Source organism: Lepidochelys olivacea (genome assembly GCF_965140295.1).
Source record: "Lepidochelys olivacea isolate rLepOli2 genome assembly, chromosome: 26".
NCBI classification, from domain to species: Eukaryota; Metazoa; Chordata; order Testudines; family Cheloniidae; genus Lepidochelys; species Lepidochelys olivacea.
This window is the reverse complement of record NC_140436.1, coordinates 2,386,134-2,406,212: the sequence shown is the minus strand read 5'-3', so window position 1 is coordinate 2,406,212 and position 20,079 is coordinate 2,386,134. Positions and strand designations below refer to the sequence as shown.

Genomic DNA, 20,079 nt, shown 5'->3' with positions numbered 1-20,079 from the left:
AGGAGGGGGGCATAGGGAGTGGGAGGGGCTGGAGGCTGAGAGGAGGGGCTGGACCTGTGCAGAGGGTGAAAATGAAGGCTGTGAGAGGCTGGGGAGCCTTCATTAGCACATGGCGACATGCTGCTCACTGCGCTTACTTCTGTCAAATATCAACAGGGGGCTGATTTGTGCAGGGAGGAGGGAAAATCTTTGGACTGGAGGAAACACTAAGCCAAACAAAAGTCGTGGAGAGAGAAGAGCCTTATCGTAAATCTGCAAGAGAGTGGAGGCTCTGGCCGGCTGGGAAAGGAAGTGACTTAATGAAAAATGTATCCTGATGAGAGAACCACACACTGCACTTGCCTAAGGTTCTGCTTGGCCTCCCCTGAGAGAGTGATGCAAACCCCGCAGCCTGGCCTGACCTGGCGCTCCGCAACGGAGCTTCCTCAGAGACAAGCCCTGATTCCAGGCTGGGCCTGTCTCTGGCCCCGGTGGAGGGCTCCAGCCCCCCGTTGGCTGACTGCTCTAACATGGAGACTTTCCAAGGCAGATGTAAACACATGGGCTCTGTCTGGATAATGTCTCTGCACAGCCCACGGCAACAGTGAGCTCGCCTGCAAAATCAGACGGGACAAAGGATTTTCCTCATTAACCCCGTATGGATGGCCGAGGGGGAGCGCAGATTGCAGCTTCCTGTGCGACAGCTATTTGGGGCAGGAAAGAACAGCCTTTCTGAAACCCCAGCAACCCTATGTGCCCACTGAGGTACCCGGGGAAACCGTAGGCCATGTACGTTTAACAGCAGTTAAATCTTTATGGCTGTTTGATCACATCAGAAAGCACTTAGAAGGTAAGGTTGCCAATTCTGGTTGGATGTATTCCTGGAAGTTTCATTACATGGCATAATCTTTAGTTCCTGTAGACTCCAGGACAATCCTGGAGGGTTGGCAGCCCTTTTAGAAGGGCCATTTTGTGGGGAGGGGGCTTAGTGATGTTTAGGGTTGATCTCCACACACAGTTGCACCAATTTTAACCTGAAGCACGATTTTTAAACTGGTTTAGTTAAATGGATGCAAGAGACTCTATGTGAACACTCCCATTTCAGTTTAGACCAGGCTTATTTCCATTTAACTTAAGCCTACCAGGAGCACCAGGTTTAAGCTAAACTGAAATATAAGCCCCTGTGAAACTGGTGCAGGAGAGCCCACAGAAGGGTTTGCACCTGTCTAACTCACTCTGTTTAATGAAACCAGATCAAGTTTGTGGGAAGACAAGGCCTTAATCCATATTAGATTAATCCACTGAATATTCATCTACTGAATGAAGTGAGCAGTAGCTCACAAAAACTTATGCTCAAATAAATTTATTAGTCTCTAAAGTGCCACAAGTCCTCCTTTTCTTTTTGCAGATACAGACTAACACAGCTGCTACTCTGAAACCTGTCTAAGTACACTATATCCACTGGATCACCCTTGTCCGCATATTTGTAGACTCCCTCAAAAAATTCTAATAGATTGATGAGGTATGATGTCCTTTTACAAAAGACGTGTTGACTCTTCTCCAATGTATTGTGTTCATCTATGTCTGATAATTCTGTTCTTCACTGTAGTTTCAACCAGGTTCCCTGGTACTAACCTTAGGTTTTCTGGCCTGTAATTGCCAGGATCGCGAGTGGATCCTTTTTTAAAAATTGGCGTCACGTTAGCTATCCACCAGTCATCTGGTATTGAGGCTGATTTAAGTGATAGTTACATACCGCAGTTAGTATTTCTGCAATTTCATATTGAGTTCATATTTCATATTTGAGTTCTGCAATTTCATACCATCTGGTCCTGGTGACTTATTACTGTTTCATTTATCAGTTTGTTCCATAACCTCCTCTACTGACCCGTCAATCTGGGATAGCTCCTCAGATTTGTCACCTCAAAAGAATGGCTCATGGCTGAGAATCTCCCTCACATCCTCTGCAGTGAAGATCAATGCATATAATTCATTTAGCATCTCTGCAATGGCCTTGTGTTCCTTGAGTACTCATTTAGTACCTCCATCGCCCAGTGGCCTCACTAATTGTTTGATAGGATTCCTGGTTCTGATGTACTTAAAAGAAATTTTGCAGTTAGTTTTTGTGTCTTTTGCTAGTTGCTCTTCAAATTCTTCTTTGGCCTGCTAATTATATTTTTAGGCTTGACTTGCCAGAGTTTATGCTCCTTTCTATTTTTCTCAGCAGGATTTGACTTCGAATGTTTAAATTATGTCTTTTTGTCTCTAACTGCCTCTTTTACTCTGTTGTTGTGGTATTTTTTGGTCCTCTTACTGTTTTATTTTTTTTTATTTGGGGGTATACGTTTAGTATGAAGCACTATTAAGGTGTTTTTAGAAAGTTTCCATGGAGCTTGCAGGCATTTCACTTTTGTGACTGTTCCTTTTAATTTCCGTTTAACTGGTCTCCTCATTTTTGTGTGGTTCACCTTTTTAAAGGTGAGTGCTACTATGGTGGGTTTCTGTGGTATTTTCTCCCCTACAAGGATGTTGAATTTAATTACACTATGGTTCCTAGTATCAGACTGTTTCAGCTGTATTCACCTATTGGCCCAGATCCTGTGGGCCACTTAGGACTAAACCAGGAATTGCCTCTCTCCTTGTGGGTTCCAGGACTAGCTGCTCCAAGAAGCCGTCGTTAATGGAGCCTAGAAATGTTCTCTCTGCCTCCCATCCTCTGGTGACACATTCACAGTCAGTATGGGGATATTGAAGTCCCCCATTATCTGTTTTTGTAGCCTCTCTGATCTCCCTGAGCATTTCACAATCACCTTACCATCCTGGTCAGGTGGTCGGTAGTATATTTCTACTGCTATATTCTTATTATTCAAGCCTGGAATTTCTATCTATAGAGATTCTGTGGTACAGTTTGATTCATTTAAGATTGTTGCTATATTTGACTCTATGCTTTCTTTCCCATCTAGTGCCCACTTCCCCACCAGCCTGACCTGCTCTGTCATTCCAGTATATTTTGTACCCTGGTATTACCATGTCCCGTGGATTATCCTCATTCCCCCAAGTGTCTGTGATGCCTGTTCTATCAATACCCTCATTTAATACCAGGCACTCAAGTTCCCCCATCTTAGTATTTAGACTTCTAGCATTTGTATACAAGCACTTACAAAATTTGTCAATATTTTGTTGTCTGTCTTTATGTGGTGTAATTGAATGAGACTCTTTTTCAACTGACTGGTTCTCTTCAGTTTCTGGCTGTACTTGATCAACATCTATCCTCTCCTCTTTATTAGGATCCCTTTTAAAAATATCCTCCCCTAAGGGATGTCTGTGTTCGAACCTTGTACTCCTCCATACCTGTCGGCTTTCCCTCAGCCCTTAGTTTAAAAACTCGTCTATGACCTTGTTAATTTTACAAGCCAGGAATCTGGTTCCACTTTGGTTTAGGTGGAGCTCATCCTACCTGTATAGGCTCCTCCTTTCCCAAAAGGTTCCCCAGTTCCTAATAAACCTAACTCCCTCCTCTGAGCACCATTGTCCCATTCACTCATAGAGACAGTGCAGGTCTGCCTGTCTACGTGGCCCTGTGTGTGGAACTGGAAGTGGAGGATGCTACTGTGGAGGTCCTGGACTTGAATCTCTTTTGTTGTCATAGCTGCACTGAAGTGAATCAAGCTACCCCGTCCAAGTCGAACGTGCCAGTTTACCCCAGCTGGGTCTCCCTCCAGCTGGGTGAGCAGTTCTGCAGGAGGCATTCAGCCCTTTCCTTACCTTCCCCCAGCTCTCTCCGAATGCAGTTTAGAGCCCGGTTCCTGCTTTGTGTCATTAGCAGGATAATGCATTGTATTTTAAAAACCCCAAATGCCTGCCTGCATCCTTAGCATGCCCAGCAAGTCAGGAAGCCGGGGCTGAGTGGGATAAAGCCTGTGGTATTCGCTTCTGCTGCTTCCATTGTCGCTTGTTTATGTTAGTGGTGGAATGTTGGGTTAAAGTCCCAGGGACCCAGCTGTCCCAAGGGAACGCTGGATGAACTTGGAAGGGGCGCGGAATGGAGAGTTTATATTATCTCTGGCTGTTTACATTCAGGCTATGGAAGTCTTTGGTCTGTATCCAAGGAACTGTCCCGAAGCAGGGCGAGCACACTGCGATTTCTCCTTGCTTGAAAGGGATTCACTGAGAGTTCACCCGTCCTGCTGAACTCCAGCTTCAGATGGTTTTCGCTGACTCGTAAAAAGTGTGCTCAAGGAGAGCCCCTGAGAGGGTTCTGCCCAAGGGAGTCTAGCAGGGGGGCCTTGAAGCTTAGGACTGCTCTCCCCTGGAACATCACCTGGATGTTCCTTATTGCAAGGGAGGGACGGAGACCCTTCTGCTTCACCAGTAGTTGCTGGGGAAGCCCTGCCCACCCTGAGCAGGGTATTTCGGGACTGCTCACTATGAGGGCCTTGCGCCTTGCTTAGCAGCAGCTGGTACTGGCTGTGCTCATGGGCAGGACATGGGACTGGACGCTTGCTGCGATGCCTCCAAAAAACGTGACAAGTCAGGCTGCTGGTGCTCTGAGACCACTGCCCGTTGTGCTGACCAGCATTGTCTCTCTGTTCCCTGTGCTTCCCCGTCTGCATGTGTCTTTCTGTTTTCTCTTCTCCCCTCCCCAGACTGGAAGCTCTGTGGGACAGGGACTCTTTGTTCTGTGTTTGTACAGGGCTAGTACAGTGGGATCCTGGCCCCTGACTGGGCACCCCAATGGAAGGGCAATACAATGATGATAGTAGTTGACGGCCCCTGGTCTGGCCCATCAATTTCTGTGACGCGTCTGGAATCACAAGGAATGCTGATGGCTAGATACATGTGCCTTCCCCCTTGCCGGCAGCCGGTGCTCTCCTGTGTGCTGTGAGAGAGGGATTCCCAGGCCAGCCAGGAGGGGGAAGCCTGCTCCTGGGAGGGTCCCAGCCCAGCTCCCCAATCCCAGGGGATGTGGATGGGCCGTAGGAGAGTCCAGGTTTCGGGCTGTGTTTCGGAATGTGGTTTTAGGGGGTGGGGTGGGGAGATGATCTAAGGGCAGGGCTGCTGAGCTCCCAGAGCCTGCACTGACGAACCTACCCGGCCTGCAGCCAGGTGAGCCGGAGCTGTTCCTTCAGCACCCCCTGTTCACCTGGATACAGTGTGCATTGGTGCCCTCTGCTTGGCCAAGGAGGGGTCTCTGGTCAGTGGTTTTGAAGTATATGTTTTTAGGGATGGTTGTAAATGATGCGACTCGCAGATACAGAGAAGCAGCAGTTCCCTGTGCAGGGACAATGAGTGAGGGGCATGCCGCCTGGATTCACTGTGAGGCACAAGGCTCCCAGATCTGGGTACCATCCTGCTTGCCATTTGCAGTTGTTCTCCCTTGGCCGCTGCCCTGCCCACGGCGGTCCCTGGCTGGCGGTGGTGGGAACGATGGCTCCTCTCTCCAGTGCAGTGCAGGGCCTCTGCACTCAGAGGCTGGGAATCCTAGCAGTTGGTGGCAGGAGAGGAAATGAGTTTTGAGTGAAGAGGTGCAAACAGGAGGCAGCGTCGACGCACACATCACTCGCTGTAACTCTTTGCCTCCCTGATAACATGCAGATGGCGGGTTTGGCATGCGGCACGTCTCCCCTAGCTCCACCATGCATGGGGGTTCAGAGAGCACTGGGAAGCCGTTCACATGCCATGTTGTTTCCCAAACCCAGCCAGAGCCCCAGTGAGAGATGAGCATTTTTCAGAAGGGAAAACTGCAGCGTATCGAAACAGAGGCTTCCAAGAGCAGGGCGCTGCTTGCGGGGCGCGGTCTGTGCCTTCATCTGTCCCTGCCTGCTGCACTGGGGACCAGGCTCTTGCTGGCAGAAGCCAAGGCCAGAGGGGTCCTGCCTAGTGCCGCACATGGCTGTGGAAGGTGGTTCCTTGGGTCACTCAGGCTCCCTTTGGGTTGAAGGCTGGTTGTGTTTGAAGGGTTGTGCCCTCTGGTCCCCGTCTGCTCCCCCACCACCAGCAGCCCCAGCCTGTTTCATCTTGGGCATCTGCCTCCCTGTCACCTCCAGGCCCAGCCTGCTCCACCTTGGGCCTCTGCGTCTCTTCCTTCTGAGCTGCAGCCCTCCGCCCAGCCTGCTCCCCCTTGAAGTCCATGGTGAAAGTCCCATTGTAAATCCTCGATTACTGTGTGACCCACAAGGAAATAAAAATCCCAGTTGTTGGCTCAGCTGGAGATATTTTTCCTCTTCCGCTCTGTGCTGAACCAAGTGCCCACAACGTGGCGTAAGGGGGCGCTTTGCCTGATCTGAAAACAAAGGTGACCCCTTTTGGGTCATTAATGCTCCCACTGCACTTGATTTAAAGAGGAGAGCTGTTGACTCTGATGTCCTGACCTTGATTCCAGCTCCCTGCAGACTCAGCTGGACTTGGTACTGTGGCTGAGATCAGTGTATTCATTTCCTGTCCTAAACTACTGCGTAATACTGCTGTGTGCTGTTAAAATGCCTTGTGTTCCACCCTAGAGACTTGAGCAGTGGGTGACAGGAGCCTTATGTACCAGTGTGCAATGAAAGAAGCCTGTGGAATTAGTAACGATTGCTGACCTGTAGCTAACTTTCCACCCCAGATCCAATAATATCATTAAGGAAATTTTAAAAGCAAAGAACCCTTCCCAGCTGGAAACCCTTCAAGCCAAGATCCCACTCTGAGATGAGCGTTTCTAGCGTTCTCAAGGGCTGGAACAGGGGATGTTTCAAAGGAAACCCTGCCTGACCCAGGCCTGTAACCTTGCAAAAGGTGACCGTATTACAGCTATTCTTTAGCTGCTGGTAGAGGACAGCTCTGATTCGCTTTCTCCCCCGGGGCCCAACCTGTCAGAGGGGAAAGGTGGAGATTGGCAGGAAAGCTACTGAACTGCACAGGCTGCTCGGAGCTCAGGAGTGCTACCGGTTCCACTTGGTTGTTTGCACCTAGTAAAGCCAGGCTGTAAAAAGGTCAGAACTTTGCTCTGTGCTCATCCAGACCATGTAAAAGTGAGCCGAAAGCCCAGGGAGGCTAAGAAAAGGTAGGGGCTTGGAGAGGGAGCAAATGCTCTGCGCCTATTAACCTGGGACTCATGAACTGGAGCGTTTGCTGACCGCACAGCCAGGCAACGAACAACGTTTGCGAGGCGTTTTTCCCCTTCCTGAAGTGCAGTTGTTCTGTTTGGATTGGACACCCAGCACTACGCTTAATGCCAGATGGAGTTGTCAGTAGATGAGTGTTAAATGGACGCAGGACAAAACTAGCAGGGAGCAGCAGCTGTTAAAAGAAGGGGGGGAGAGGAGACAGCTTTGAAGAGAGACCTGAAGGAAAACATGAGCTGAACGTACACTCCAGTCTGCGACTGTCCCTTCTGAAGCCGGGACGTGGGTCTGGTTAGGAATGGTGAGCAGGGGCAAGGGGATGCTGGGCTCCTGTTTCCCAGCCTGCCCAGTGAACTGTTGGAAGCCCAGGGGCGTGGAAGAGCCTTTTATGAGCTAAAGGGAGAATTCCCCTTTGTAGATCCATGTGAATTTCCATAGGGAATGTGCAGGGTTTCAAGGGCCCAAGGCTCTGCTGTGATGGATCACATCACTGGTCCATCTAGTCCAGTCTCCTTTCCCTACCAGTGGCTGTTGCCTGATGCTTCAGAGGAAGGTGAAAACCCACGTCTTGTGCTTAGCTAGTTCTTGCAATGCTGTGCACGATTGGGTGGAGTGTCGTTCCTTCTGACCTCCCTCTCCTCCATCCCTCCACCTCCTCTTTGGCCCAAGATTGATGGTCTTTCAGGCAATGAAGGGTTAATGAGCATTATGGGATTAGAGAGAGTTTGTTTCCTGTTCATTGGTGAGACTGGGTACCACTGACACCCGCTTGTTATGTGTGAAATGCACGAGGAGAAAATATGAATGGGGCCAACTGTGTGAGAGATGGGGACCCCCAGGCAAAGTGACAAGTGACAAAGTACACAGAGATGGTCAAGCCCAAAGCAGCTGCTTGGAGCCCTGATACGTAGCAGAATCCCACTGATCATTTCCTTTGTGCTTCCTCCATCTCCAGTAGCCTTCCCAGTGGAAAAGCCCTGTGGAATCAGCAGATTGACCCTGTCCAGATAGGTATGGGATGTGGCTTTATCTGCATTAACGCTGCTTTCCTTCTGGCATCTGTGATGAGCTTTTGAGCCTGTTCTTATTCAGTGTCATTTTGTCCCATTCTCTTCAAAAGCTCTCATAGTGAGAAACCTTCCTAGGTTGGTTTTCACCTGCCAAATGTAGGACTCTTTGCATATTCATTGGTTGGTAGGGCCACAGTCAGGGTAGCACGTGAATAATCCCGCTGACTTCAATGGGGCTAGCTGTGTGGTTAAAATTGAGTGTGTGCTTCGAGGCTTTGTGATGGCACCTTGCTGATGGGGAGCATTGGGTATGCTGGGCTTTTCCTGCTCAACCCACATGTTCATGTTCATGGAAGGTGCCAGGTTCCCAGCCCTGAAGGATGAAGGTTGTCCTCTTGTCCACAAAGCAGATGCAGCAGGGCAAACCTCCCCCACACACTGCTCTCTGCAGGAAGCCCTTCCTAGAGTGTGTGAGAGAGAGCTTCATCTCCATGGCCATCAAATCCTTGGTGTCTTGGCTGAAGTCGCCTTCTGCGTGGTCACTTGGTGCCAGCTGTGATGGTCTTGTCAAATGGGAGCTGGACTTGGGCCACTGGCTTGCTTTATTTAGGATGCCAAGGAACCATTGGGGGTAATTTCCAGATGAGTCAACTCAAGCCTAGGCAACAGGGTTAGATCCCCAGATAAACAGGCTGACTGCACACCCTTTCACCCAGCAGCCTGGTAGAAACAGCATATTCAGGCCTTATTTCCAGGGAACAGTGTATCATTTGATATTTTAGTTTGCTTCCGGTGCAGCGATCTCCTTTATGATTTGCTGCAATCTACATAGAATTGGCATGCTTAGCAGTGGTCAGTCAAGAGTTAATAAAAATCCTAGATCTCATGGTGCTGCTCCTCTTGACTCCAGCTTCCTCTGGAAAGAACTTGGGAAACCAAACATGGGTTATGTTGTTTTTGTTGGCAGGGCAGAGTGTGTGCAGAGATGAGGTCATCCTGTGATGCGTCATGAAATATTTTCATAATCTGAATTTTGGCCCATGATTCTTGGCCCTCTTCAGACCTGAGGAAGTAAGGTCCCTGGAAAGGAAGGGGGTCTGCAGTCTGCATGGAAAAGTCACTGTTTTTACATCTGTGTAGCTAGCGATTAAATTGCTGCCTACAATCCCAAGGGAACTGGGTTTGGCGGCCTTAGGACTACTGCCAGGGGCTAGCAATGTACATGGCAAAACCACCAAGCAATGCGTGGCTTGCGGGGTGCCCATTGCTTGGCGATACCTGGGAGTTAGCTGTTCTAGGAACTGCTGTGCAGAGGGGTGTGGGAAACTCGGGTGGAGAGTAAGACTGTGCTTTGGTTATCCCGAGCCTTTCATGCCGGGCTGCACAACTACTTACAAACGCAGGAACCCACCTAGGGAATAACGGATTATCAGGATTACTCAGCTCACCACTGACAGGCAGCCACCTCTGAGAGGGCACACTGTAACGGTATAGAAGAGGAAGCAAAGAACGGTGTCTGACTGAATCGGCAGAGGGAACTTAGGGCTGCCGAATGTTCTTACCGGCGTTGGAGGTTGGTCAGGGCACAGGGTCTTATGACCCAACTGTTGCTAAATAAACGTGCCACGGCGTCTTCAGTTACCCAAAGCAATCCAACCCTCCGTGTTATGTTTGCTAACGAGATATGGAGACTTTTGCCTGTTACAGGACTGCACTATATTGTGTGTATGTCAATAGTTAGTTAATAGACAAGGTGCCAGTAGATGGCACTCAGGAATACGTAGCGTAGTTGCTGGATTTTGTAGAACCCCTCACGCTTGTGTGCTGCAAATGGCTTGGCCTGTGCAGCTCTTTACATCGGGCCTTGCGATCCTCTCTGATTCTGATTCCGCTCAGGTCATCATAGTCATCAGGGGCGTGATTGAGAGCCCCTGTGTTAACTGAGTTCTTGGGTCTCTGGCCCTACGAAATGGATGCCCCCATTATAAAAACAAAAATCACCATCAAAATTTGCTCTCCTGGAATCCGAAGCAAGATAGCTGCATTCCAGGCGGGACGTTTTTATGGTCTAACCAAAAAGTAAGCCTTGATGCTGTTTAAAACAACTAGACAATTGTCCTCAAGACTGTACAGAGCCCACCCAAGGCTCTGTCCTTGGGGAGAGGGGGCGGGGGGAAACGAGAGAGAGAGAGAGAGAGAGAGAGAGAGAGTGTGTGTGTGTGTGTGTGTGTGTGCCCTGATGGGAGACTCATTTTCTCTTGTAAGATGGGGCCATGGTCTGGGAAAAGCTGAGAAGCCCTGAATTAGGGGTGGGAAACTCGGGTGGAGAGTAAGACTGTGCCTTGATTATCCCATTGCGGTATTCGCACTGCCAGGCACACTGGCCCTCACGTGCTGACTGACTCGTATGAGCAGCTATACTGTGGGGGAGCTTTTCCCCCTTGTCACCACTCCGCCAGGAGCTCCCGCTCTGTCGCACGCGGGTGTACTCTGCTCCAGGTGAATGTTTCCACTTACACTAGAGAAGTTTCCTGTCGTGTGCTCGAGGCCAGAGAGTCAGGCGCAAGGAAGAGGGCACTTAGCACCTCTAACCAGTGCTCTTGAGGTCTGTCCTGACATACCACCTGCTTCACAACGGCACCCGTCTGCCCCCATAATACTGTGTGGTTGATCTCTAGACCCTCTGTGTCTGCTGCTTCTTACATCTGGCTTAGCAGCGGCTCTCTGTGTGGCCAGCAGCATTTGTTCTGTGCTAGGTGGTCACTGCGGCAGGAGTAGTTTGGGGCTGCAGTCCGAACTGCTTGTCTGTGACCAGATCTCCCCACCAGGGTGATAGGAGGTCCTGGCTGCTTTCACAAGGTGGTTCCTTTGAGTATCTTGTTGCATTAGGTCACGGCTTAAATCCAAAATGTGGTACTCCCAAAAGCCAAAACAAACTCAACCTTTCTGCTTCTGGGTCTATTTCCCAGCAATGCCCCCCAGAGATCCCCTTCCCCTTCTCTCTCTGCCTCAGCTTCCCTATCTGTAAAATGGGGGGAAATGACACCAAACGTTTCAAGGAGGCTCTGAGGCTGGCCTGGCACTTTGAGATCCTGGAGGGAAAATGCTAGAGAAGGGCAGATGGTGTGGTTTGTTCTCTTGCCCATCTAGATAAACTTAGGAGCGAAATAGATCCTGTTTGAAGTTTGAAAAAGTTTGATTAACTTTATCGTAAAACAAAACAACAAAAAAGGTCGCACTCGTCTCCTGCCCCATTCTCTACTTGAATGCAGCCACCTCTAGGGTGACACATGGCAGCCTGCGTAAGAGCCCACCACAACACCATCCGGTAATTGGACAGGCAGCGAAGAGGAAGAGGACAGGAATGTTGGAACTGCCTGTTAACACTCTGTAAACTCTTGGGGTGGACAGACTGTAAGCTGGCATTATGTCCCAGCTGGGGGCACTTCCCCATATCGTAGCCGGTTGATGAGAGGGGCAAGAGCACAGCCCAGGAGATTGCTGTATATGCAGAGGGGGTGGCCTCCGTTTGAGATCCCAGAAGAAAAAACAAGCAGCACGTCCACTCCCCCCTTAACTTTGCCCTCCCCAGCTCACAGCAGCTGAGAGCTTGGAAAAATGCTGCTTCCAGACCCGAGAGGTTAAAGGGAATTATCAGCCTGGGGAGGAAACAAAAGCCCTTCAGAGATGTCTGCTTTCTGCTCGCTTTGGCTGGAAGGGTTGGAGTCAGGGTCCCCCACCTCCACCCCTTCACATTTTAAGGGTTTATTTTATTTTGGTTTTTTTTTTTGTTTTTGAAGTAGGAAAAAAACCTACTGATAAAATCTGGATTTTATTCCTTCTTCCGAGTGCTTCAGCTCCTTAAACAGTTCCCCAGCAGCCCTGGCCGGATGTGCTGAGACGGCGCTGCACCATAAATTCAGCTTGCCGAGCTTTGGTAAAGGAGCCATTTCCTCGTGGCATTTGGGATCGCCCTTTCTCCTGGCCGCAGCCCTTCCCTCCCTTACTTCTCTTTTGGCTCTGTCTACACAGCCGAAGTTGTGCACAGGTTAGCCGACCGGAGCTAGCTGGAATCCAGCTACTGCAGGTAACAGGACTAGTGAAGACAGTGCAGCGTGGGCTTCAGAGGCAGCTAGAGGGCAGAGTCCATACTCAGGGTCCGAGCTGGGCTTATATTACCAGCTCTGTGCTGTCTTTAAGGCCAGCTGCATGTGTGTTTGATTTCCCCTCTCAGTAAAAGCTGGTTATTAATGAGGAAGACGGCTTTGTAGTTACTTGGGTGGCACTGGAAAGAGAAATTGACAGGGACATTTACTGATCGTAATTTAATCTTTCCATGCCTGTGTCTGAGGGTGTGTGTGTGTGGGGGGGGGGTTGCCCTCTTCACTGCTGTATGCGTATCCCTCAGTCTTCGACTTTGGCGCAAGCCTGCTATTGCTCTGCAGCTGTGATTAGATACATGCTACAATCAAGCTAATAAACCGAATGAGTTTCCTCCAAGCTTGGCGAAGAACAAAGGCCTTTTGAGAGCGTGTTGACAATGGCTGTGTGCTGTTATCACATGCCTCTGGTGCCTGGGATAAGGCATCTCCAGAAACAACTTGGCCCATAGGCAGGAATTTTCTGTTGTAGTCTTTGCGAATCTTCTGCCTTTTCCCTCTCCAGAGCTAGTGCCTAAGAAATAGATTTATCCAGCAGGCAGGAGAATATCACAGAGTGGCTTCACACTTCAGGCTGTGACACGATTTGCCTTTTAACGGGACCTTTGCAGCCTGCTTGTTCTGAATATTTGTGGGACAAAAAGCACTTTGCCTACATGGCTCGCTCACCCACAGGTTACGGGCTGGACGTGAGGATGGCTGCGTGAGGCTCTCTGGCCTGCATTAGGCAGGAGGTCAGACTAGATGATACAAATGGTCCCTTTTGGCCTTAAAATCTGTGTGTGTCTGTAGATACTGTGAACGATGCACCCTCTAAAATGAGCCCCCGATTAATTTGTAGGCCAGTTGTTCGATGCTCCATGTAATATGACATCTAATTCCAGAGACCCTGCAAAAGAGTGTTTCCTTCTCCCCTTGGTGGTTGTGCTGACCCTGCTCAGTGGAGCTGGGGAGTTGCTAGGTACATTGGGTCTAGGTCAGCTCAAGTCAAATCCTGACCCTGTGCTCCAAAGGTGTGAATCTGCCCTAGGCAGGAGCTTGTGTTTACTGGGTAACTCACCCTATGTATGTACGTATGTCACTGTAATAGCACGTGGTGCTAAACAGACTGTGCCCAGCACAGGTTCCCTTCCCAGTAGAGCTTGCAGTCAAGGGGCCTGCTCCTTCTAAACCCCTACTGACTCCATCTGGAGCAAGGCCAGCCCTGATACCCCACTGCTGACTTGGTGGTTCCCCTGCGATTGCCTTGCCTCTCCCAGGATAGGGCCTATTTGGAGAGATCCTCTTGAAACTAGAGAGAGCTGCAGGTACCAGAGCCCTCCCAGAACCAGACACTCACTGCACTATGCCTGCAAGATGGAAGCCGCACTGGGAATACCCCTGTTCCCTCCCTCACTGACTGTCCTGGGGTCTGAGGCTCCTACGGGGAAACCAGCAGGAGAGACCAGGTGTGGTAGAGGGGTATGAGCCCCGAAGCACAATGTATTCCCTGGTTACGCAGCATAGGTTGAGCAAGGCACAGGGCCCTCAACACTGGCTCCTTTGTTAGCTGCTTCCTTTGCTTTGACTTGTTCCTTATCTCACTGCAATTAAATAAAACCCTTTTCTTGGCTCCCCACAGTTGAAACCACAGAACTCATCCAGCCTCATTACTAAGAGGCTCCTCTTGTCTCGGTTCCTCAGGGCATTTCTATTGGTTTATTAGTTTTATGGACTTGGGTCTCTCTCTTTTATTTTTTTGAAATGATTGCCAAGGCCAGTGGTTATTCCGGTTCCAGCAGTGGAGGGAGGTTGCAGGACAAGAAGCACGTTCCATCTGCAGAGGAAGAGCTCAGCTGCGGGGAAAGGCAGAACCAGGATGTGCTCTGGCACTGTGCATACAGGGAGGAGCGGGATCGTGTCCAGGGTGACTTGGGCCCTCAGATCTCACTACACTCACATTTCTTGGCTCCAGAGGGATGATGACTAGTGGCCCGGGTGAGAGAGATTTCACCTTCTGGCTGTGGTACAAAGAAGCCAGAGTCCTAGTAACCATAGATTCATCGAGTTGCAGCCTGACCTCCTGTATGTCACAGGCCATTAAATTCCACCCAGGCAGTTACCCCTGTATTGAGTCCAGTAAGTTGTGTTTGGCTGAAGCAGATCTCCAGAAAGGCAGCCAGTCTTGGTTTGATGAGATCAAGAGAGAGAGAATCCACCACTTCCAATGGCTAATCAACCTCACTGTTAAAAAATGTGTGCCTAATTTCTCATATAAATTTGTCTGGCTTCAGCGTCCTGCCATTGGGTCTTGTTGTTCCTCTTTCTGCTAGATCAAAGAGCTCTTTGTAGTCAGGATTTTTTCCTCATGAAGGTGCTTGGACACTGAAGTCAAGTCACCTCTCCGTCTTCTCCATTTTCTCCAGCCCTCGACTCGTTTGTGTGGCTCTTGGCTGCACTCTCTCCAATTTTCAGCATCTTTTTAAAAACGTGGGCACGAGACCTGGGCACCATATTGGTCTCACCACCGCCGTGTGCAGAGGTAAAATCACTTCCCTGCTCACCGCGCCCTTCTTTTTATACATCCAAGGATCGCACAAGCCCTGTTAGCCGCGGCATCGGGCTGGTTGCTCACACTCAGTTGCTTGTCCATGGTGACCCCTGGAGCCTTGGTAGGAGGGTGTTGAGTGAAGGGATGACACAATGTCCAGCATGCTAATGAAGAGCATCAATCAATCAATCAAAATAGAAATGGCCAGCAGAACAGAGACGGTGACTTGGGAGAAATGCTGGGACGGTGCCCCGGGCGTTCAAGAGAGATGAGAGATGGTGCCCCGGGCGTTCAAGTGCCCCATGACAGGGGGCTGGCTCCTGGCAGTGTTTAGCTCAGTTCCGATCGCGCTTTACGGAACTCTTCTTTTAACTTTCTCTTCCTTTCCTCGGCCAAGGAACCGGTGTTTGTGAAAGACGATTGCAGCTGGAGACTGACGCTGGCGATTCATCACTGTCAGTGCCCCCGGACGAGGAGATTATTATTTACTTACCTGTACGGCAGAGCACCAAGAGGCCCAACTGGGATTGGGGCTGGAGATGTGAGGCATTGTCCATGCAGCCCTTGCCCCAAAGAGCCTATCATCTGCAGAGAAAAGACAGGCAGAGAGTGGGAGGGGAGCCAGAGGCACCGAGAAGGGAAGTAACTTGGCCAAGGTCACCCAGCAGATCAGTGGCAGAGCTGGGAACACAGCCCAGGTCTCCTGAGTCCCCATTCAGTGCCCTGCGCTCTGGACCCTCACTGCCTGGGACATGGAAAGGGTCTGTCTGCTGACCCCAAAGATGGGCTGGGTGCTCGGTCAGAGTGAGGGGCAGGAGATGCTTTGAGGCACTGCCTGCACCACGGGGAATTCCTAGGGGGCAGGAGGGGCACAGGGTCTGGTCCCAGTAGTACAGCGTGGAGAGAGGTACACATTTCTCAGTGCATGCTGGGAGGAGGTGACCGTGTCTCTGAAGCAGCAGCATTGGGGCCAGACCAGGGGATTTTCCCAGCCCGTCCGCGGTGCTAGGTGGGATGCACCAGATGCGTCATTAGCACAGCTCCAGAGCCATCCTGGCTGAAGAACTTCCCAGCCTCTCCAGAGGGCCGAATGATGCTGCTGAGGGAGTTGTGCAGAGTTTCTTTTGGCTGCTCTTTGCCGGGCAGCCAGTGGCAGCAGGCAGGGTGTCCGATTTCCCTCCCCTTGCTGGGAAGAGCGTGTCTGTGCTGGCCCTGGGTCAGGGGGGCTCGCAGTCCAGTTTACTCAAGTGAATTCTCCAGGCATGAGGTTGGTTGTAATGGGAATAAAGCGTCGTTTTCTCTCTGGCTGTCTCCCCAGGCCGGAGAGCAGAGATGTCTCCACTCAGGGGCCCGCCAGGCAAAGTCTGGAGGCAGAGGGATGTTTGTAAGCTGAGGTGGGCAGAAGTTTAATGGAAGAGGCAGTAAAATGGAAACTGGTTCAACCCGTTAAAGCTAAACTACTTGGGCAGGTTTGGGTTCTGGGGACCAACAAAATGCATGTCCCGTGTCCGCATGGTCCATGGGGGTAAGCAGCAGGGTCTCTTCCTCTGCAACAGGGTAGCTGCTTCAAACTGGAGTCTCCTCAAGGAATTTCTCCCCTCTCCAGCCTGGTGGCAGTAACAAGAGACTCATGAGTCTCTATCGTGCCCTCCATCTCAAAACAAGCTACGGAAACTGCGTCACTGGCATGCAGCTGCTTCTTGGGTGGAACACAGCCACTGATATAACAACACACAAGCCAGGCATTAGCACAGGACGGGAGGGGAAGAAGGATCCCGTATCCAGCTGACACTGCAGAAGAAGTTCCATAGGTAGGATAGAATTACCCGAATTGGTGGCTTGGCCAGAGCTCTGGATTCGGGGGCGGGGGGGCAAAGCTGTGCGGAATGTTTCCGATGCACCGTTTGGGCCTCGAGACTTGGGGTCGTTAGAGGGCTGCCAGGGAGGGGAGAGGGAGCAGAGAGACTGCAGGATTCTCATGGGACATAAATTATGCAATTATAGGAAATGTGATCCGTCCGGTAAGGTTACTCTGAGAGGGCTCAGGGCAGGAAATGGGACCCCTGGTGCAGAAGGGACAGCCCCCTTTCCCTGCAACTGTGGCAAACAGATTTGGTACAAATAGGTGGTCGACAGCTTCATGTTACTGAAGGCCCCAGGCCCATCTCACTACGAGGGCAGTGGGGAGTGTCTGTGGGGCACAGCACGGCTCTGAATGCTGGGGTATGGAGCTAGCCTGGTAGTGTTCTCCAGGTGGCATATGGAAGGCCCCAGTTTCAGAGCACAGGGGATTAAGCTGTTTCCTTCTGTTGACATTCCCTGGCTCAGAAAGACATTCCCTTCTTCGAGCCCATGTGTGCGTGGGGAGCACGCTAGAGAAGGCTCCCTGGTGGGAAGGAGGCGGCGAAGGGCTGTGACGTTGGGCAAGTCACTTATGGCCTGTTTTTCTACTCTGTTCAGTATGTTGAGTGCTGAGTTCTTTTGAAAATATGGACGTGAGAATCACAGCAGGAGCGGTGGGGTGCTGGGTAGTTTTGAAACTCTGGCCTAGACTTGAGGCTGAGACCTTCTCTGGCCTTAATTGCCCCGCGCCTTAGTTTCCCACTTTGTAGACAGGAAGTAGTGATACTTGCCCAGTTTTGAGTAAAGCACTTTCTAGCTAAGTGTTGTTACTGAGTACCCCTAGTGCAAGCACATAGCAGTTTTTAAAAGGATCATTTAAAGGACGATTAAAATTATACTTGTATGCAGCGTGCTCACGCATACATATGTCCATATGAACCAATGTTAAATGGTGCCAGTGACAAAAGACTCGTAGCCAGTTTCTGGCCATATCGAGCTAGGCAGGCACATCTTCAGCAGCAGCTGGCCTGCTGTGGGATTCAGCCCATAGACTCTTAGCTGAGACATTGCTGGCGTTGTCCAGGAGGGGCCTTGCACAAAAATGCAGGTGGGTTTTCCCAGGGTGGCTTTACCTTTGCTGTCCTCTTTAGCGCCATGCAGATGGAGCAGGCCGTGCTGCAGCCAACCCACCAGACGCACATTGGGTGGGCTGGAGTGTGCGTCTCTCTCATGTAGTTGTCTAAGCAGAGAGCAGGGAGGAGAAGCAGTCGTTTCTGAGCAGGGAGGGGCCTAGGGCTAGAAAGCAAAGAGAAATCTAAAATCCAAGGGTTCTTAACAGGCTGCAGAACCATAACCGACCCCGGGCAGCTCCAAGGACTCTGTGAAGCAGAGTTTAATGGGAAAGCAACCTCTGGGGCTTAGGCATCTGACCCAAGCATCACCTCCCCTATCCAATGTCTGCCTCTGCCAGGCTGGGTTCCTGGGGGATGGCCTACGGGTAATAAATCAGTCCCCATGTGTAAAAGCAAAGGGGGGTGAATTGTTGATCTGCAGATACAGGCAGAGACTTGGATTGTTGCCAGCCTCATGGAAAGGAATATGCTGAAACTCCATGGTGGCTGCACTGCTGATTCAATCTGACATTGTTAGAGAAAGACCCACCCTGAGCCCACCAAACCCTAGGTGTGCTTGGATCTGGATCCAGCCTTGCTCCTCCAACTTATCTCCCCAGTCATGGGAATGTCCCTGAATGGGGCATGCTGGTTCTGCTCCAGGATTGTGGAGGGTGCCTCCCGCGTCCAGGAGGAAGGGTGCCATCCTCTGTGGGATCCTATACAGTCCTGACATCACTTCCATGACAGCACCCTGGCCATGTTTTGCTGCTCCTGGCTCTTGGGGTTTCTCAGTCACTCAGCGGAGTAGGACAAGCAGCGTGGAATGGAGCCCCATGGGCTCCCGGCGACACCGCGCGCTGGCTCTGGGGACGTGGCGAACCGTCAGCTCGTCCTGGGATGCACGTTCCGCCACCTGTCTGGAAGGACGCCCTGGACTGTTGAACACATGGGGACACCGAACACGCACACGTGGCAAGCTCAGCCAATGAGGGGCTGCTGGGCAGACCCTTGTCCGCTGCCAAGTCTGCGAGCGCTCGTGAGCACAGAGCGAGGCCTGGCATCTTCCCCTCCTTCCAACCAGCCGCCCAGCAGGGAGCTGTAACACTTTCCAGCCTCGCTCCCTGTTCCCTTCTGAGAGATAATTAGAGAGAGATTGAACTGAAGGCTGCTAATGAGGTTCCTGCCCAGCATGTCTCAGCCCTGGCAACTCCTGGCTCTGATAGGCTGGGGAATCTAAACCCGCAGCAGGGACAACAATAGGGTCCCTTTCTGCTGCCCCAGCCATGCAGGATCTCAAAGCACTTTGCAAACCCCGCGTTAAGCCTCGCACTTCCTGGCCCTTCTCCCCGTGTGGCTGTGTCCCCAAGAGGTTTATGCGCCTTGCCAGGCCGGTGCCCATGCTGCTGTAGTTTGGGGCAGTTTGCTGTCGAGGCCCCAACTTACAGTGTTCGCTCGCAGCTGCCCGCTGCTGGTGGGAAGGCGGTAGGTGTTCTGCTGCACCCGGGAGGCTGCCTGTGAATGGCTTGCAGGCTCCTAGTGCGGTGCAGTGGAGCCGCGAGGGTCCTGATGCCCACGCTGGAGAATGGGGCTGGCTGTAGAAAGAGGCACCAGAGGAGTCCAGGTTATTTCAACCCTGTTGACTCTCTCAGACCTGCCCATCCTACATGGCGCGGGATCCACCTGGGCCAGGATTTCTTCTTCCCCCGCCTGGGAGGAATGTCCTTGCCAACTCCTCCCTTCCAGCCTGGCCACTTGCTGGTCGAGATACGAGATACGTGCTTGGCTGCTGGGAGTGGCAAGGGGCCTCCCCAGTGCTGCCCTCGTTCCGGACAGTCATGGGACCGCAGTGCAGAGCGGTGGGATTCGAACATTCCCATCGGGGGCTGCTGGCGGCCCCAGTGTGAATCGGGTGAAGGGGGTGCCAGTCCAGTTCCTAGTGGACAGGTGCCCGCCTCACAAGAGGTGCCAGCACGCAGGGCACTGATGTCCCAGCCCCATTTTTCAGCAGCCTGGGGCATCTCTGGAAGTTCTTTTCCCATCACAGAGCAGGTGAATGGATGAAGCCATTGCTGGCGTCAGTGCATCATTCCACTCCCCTTGGGCAAGTGGAGGACGAGGAGAAGGCCCCTCCAGGCAGCCCGGCCTTGGTCCGTGGCACAGGCTAGGCGTACCGGGTGTTTGCCAGTTGGTGCCGTGGCTGCCTGTCCCAGGGACCTTCCAGGGCTGTTTGCACCCAGTCTGGGCTCCCCTGAGCTGGGTCAACACCACAACACCACGTGTGGGGAGTGATCTGCCAGGAGCACTGTTCTAGGCTGCTCTGCCTTCCACTAGGATACGGAG

At 51.4% G+C, this 20,079-nt stretch overlaps 1 protein-coding gene across 1 annotated transcript in view; it reads left to right on the top strand.

Moving 5' to 3' along the window:
* ADGRA2 (adhesion G protein-coupled receptor A2) overlaps positions 1 to 20,079 on the top strand; it is a 101,692-nt gene that overhangs the window by 56,910 nt on the left and 24,703 nt on the right. The window lies entirely within an intron of this gene.